The sequence below is a fragment of the Chelonia mydas genome, chromosome 18, assembly GCF_015237465.2.
Source record: "Chelonia mydas isolate rCheMyd1 chromosome 18, rCheMyd1.pri.v2, whole genome shotgun sequence".
Lineage (NCBI taxonomy): Eukaryota > Metazoa > Chordata > Testudines > Cheloniidae > Chelonia > Chelonia mydas.
In genome coordinates this window covers 10,234,221-10,237,738 of record NC_051258.2, presented here as the reverse complement: position 1 = coordinate 10,237,738, position 3,518 = coordinate 10,234,221, and the positions used below count along the sequence as shown (strand labels likewise).

Below are 3,518 nucleotides of genomic sequence, written 5' to 3'. Positions count from 1 at the left end.
TTCACAAAAAGAAAAGGAGTACTAGTGGCACCTTAGAGACTAACCAATTTATTCACGAAAGCTTATGCTCAAATAAATTGGTTAGTCTCTAAGGTGCCACTAGTACTCCTTTTTTTTAAAGTTGAAAGGTTATCTTTGCAACCATAAGTGTTAGAAATTGAATGGGTTATTTTAAATTAAGCAAAAATTGTCAAGTTAGGGAATTTTTCCTTGCTTTCTCGGGAAAGTTTCCAACTCACCATGTGGAACAGTATTCTTCAAACCAGATATTTTATAGTTTGTATTGATACTTTGCCCATATTTATCAGTAGTTTTACTCCATCTTTTTATATACATGCACAATTTGAAATCAAAGCAAACTACAAAAATACCATTCTGCATTTTAGATCTCTAAACCATAAACAACCTGGTAATATCAACCCTCTCCATCCCCAATTGTGTTTAACAGAAGAATCCTTCCCCATTTATGACAGGTTTCAGAGTAACAGACGTGTTAGTCTGTATTTGCAAAAAGAAAAGGAGTACTAGTGGCACCTTAGAGACTAACCAATTTATTTGAGCATAAGCTTTCGAGAGCTTATAAAAAGGATAGCTCATAATCAAGAATGTTTATTTTGAAAATACTTGTCTGTGTATATTCTGTACAGTCTTTGAATTTACCAGACACCCAGCCTGAAGTAACTACAAAATCTAAAGGGGGGAAGGGCATCAGTGATGAGCAAGGAGGTGCCTTGGTGAGCTACTCTGCCACCCAACTTCTCGGAAAGGTTTTGGGATTTCTGACAGGGTGCTGTCCCTGAACATTGATCAGGACTTCATTTCTGAATCAGTCTCTGGCTAGCAGGAGTTAAATTTGAAACTCTACTCACCTCTCTGCTGGAAGGGAGAAGGAGTTTTCTGCCTCCTGTCCTACATCCAGGATTTCCTTGCCTGCTACAAGGATGGAGGAATGGGTTTTGCTACTTTCTGTCCCTCAGAGATTCCTAGTTATTAGGAGGGAGAAATGATCTGTTCTTGTTATACTCCTCTCCTTCTCCAACTTTGTGTTCTCGGGACTTCCTCCATGAATAACTCCAGGACCTGCTTCAGCTACCTGTAGTTTCGACAAGCAGCTGCAGTGAGAAATTAACATTATTCTTGACTGTTTCAGTGCTGACCACAGGGTTCTGATTGCTGAAGAGCAGCTGTGAATCTGGCTTTTGTCCTGGTAATTTCACTCTGCTGTTGCCTGGCATAGCTATGGACAACAACAGAGGCACGGGAGTTGTTTGGCTTCAGACTCTGCACTCTTTAAAGTTGAAAGGTTTCAGAGTAGCAGCCGTGTTAGTCTGTATTCACAAAAAGAAAAGGAGTACTAGTGGCACCTTAGAGACTAACCAATTTATTCACGAAAGCTTATGCTCAAATAAATTGGTTAGTCTCTAAGGTGCCACTAGTACTCCTTTTTTTTAAAGTTGAAAGGTTATCTTTGCAACCATAAGTGTTAGAAATTGAATGGGTTATTTTAAATTAAGCAAAAATTGTCAAGTTAGGGAATTTTTCCTTGCTTTCTCGGGAAAGTTTCCAACTCACCATGTGGAACAGTATTCTTCAAACCAGATATTTTATAGTTTGTATTGATACTTTGCCCATATTTATCAGTAGTTTTACTCCATCTTTTTATATACATGCACAATTTGAAATCAAATCAGACTACAAAAATACCATTCTGCATTTTAGATCTCTAAACCATAAACAACCTGGTAATATCAACCCTCTCCATCCCCAATTGTGTTTAACAGAAGAATCCTTCCCCATTTATGACAGGTTTCAGAGTAACAGACGTGTTAGTCTGTATTTGCAAAAAGAAAAGGAGTACTAGTGGCACCTTAGAGACTAACCAATTTATTTGAGCATAAGCTTTCGTGAGCTCACTGTAGCTCACGAAAGCTTATGCTCAAATAAATTGGTTAGTCTCTAAGGTGCCACAAGTACTCCTTTTCTTTTTCCCCATTTATGTTATGAATGGCACATTCTCCTCTTGTCTATGGAAGAGGGAAGAAAATCAGGCCACCTAATTCTATGTATATAGAATTTCAAGTTCAAATCCTTATAGTCAAACTATACAAAGAGAGACCCTATTATACTCAATGATACATACGCATAAATGTATCAAGAGATGAGCCTACTCTGGTTTTTCATTAAATACCTGCTCAGAAACTACAGTGAGAAGATGTTTTTGCTACAGGACATCACAATATGTTTGCTGTTTCAAAAGGACACTAAAATTTCACATTAGGTCCCAACAAGTCAGGAATTTCACCATCACCCTCCCTTTCTACACCTGCCAAATCTTACTTTTTGGGAGTAGGGAGGTCTCTCAAACCTGTGCCCCCGATGATGAAGTGTTTCTCTGACATTTAACATCTCCATTCATTCCAACTAGTTTCTGACAGCCCCTGAGCTCAATCAGCTTCAGGAGTGAGAAGAACTCCCTTGTGGAGCTGAACTACTGAGGGGAGAGAAGCAAGAAAGGGCTAAGAAGGGAGAAGAATCTGCCCTTGGGGGGTGGGGGTTAATTATGGAGGTGAGCACCTGCAACTGATTTGTCAGGAGGGATATTGAGGGAGGGGGAAGAGTCAGAGTTTGGGTGTCTTGGGAAATGGGGCCTTTTGAACTGGTCATAAAATGGGAATTATATTTTTAAAACTGAAGAAATTGTCCTCCCTTTTCATCACAAAATTTCAATGTTTCCTCACCTCTACTTTGAGGGTACTGAGCCATGGACGAAGGGGGTCAAGGTTGAAGTTTTGGGAGTCTTGAGAGTTTGGGAACAAGTAGGGAGTGGGCAGAGGAGCAGGTTGGGGGTTTGGGGAAGTGACTGGGGAGGGGGCAGAGGCAGGGCATGGGGAAGGAGTTTGGGACTGAGTAAGGAGGGGGCAGAGGTGGGTTGGGGGAGGGGGGGCACAAGCAGGTTTGGGGAGAAGGCAGAGGTAGTTTGGGGAGGAGGCAGAGGACAGAGGCAGGGTTGGGGGGAGTAGGGAAGGGTTTCGAGGGAGGGGGCAGAGGTGGATTTGAGGCAATAGGGAGGGGGCACAGGCAGGTTTGGAGGGAGTGGGAAGGGGGTAGAGAGTTTGGGGGAGTGGTTGGGGCAGAGGCAGGTTTGGGGGAGGCTGGGGGGAGTATGTGGAGGGGGCAGAGACCGTTTGAGAAGGTTGGGGGGAGTGTGTGGACGGGGCAGAGGCAGGTTTGGGGGGAGTGGGAAGGGAGCTGGGGCAGTGGGGAGGGGGCAGAGAGTTTGGGGGAGGAGGTTGGGGCAGAGACCGATTTGGGAGGGTTGGGGGGAGTGTGTGAAGGGGGCAGAGACAGGCTTGGGGGGAGTGGGAAGGGGGCTGGGGCAGTGGGGAGGGGGCAGAGACCGGTTTGGGAGGGTTGGGGGTGTGTGTGGAGGGGGAAGAGGCAGGTTTGGGGGGAGTGGGGAGGGGGCAGAGACCGGTTTGGGAGGGTTGGGGGTGTGTGTGGAGGGGCAGAGGCAGGTT

The 3,518-nt window shown here is 44.5% G+C and overlaps 1 protein-coding gene across 2 annotated transcripts in view; it reads left to right on the top strand.

The window, feature by feature from the left end:
* PRDM2 (PR/SET domain 2) overlaps positions 1 to 3,518 on the top strand; it is a 124,486-nt gene that overhangs the window by 2,210 nt on the left and 118,758 nt on the right. The gene's annotated exons all lie outside the window — the stretch shown is intronic.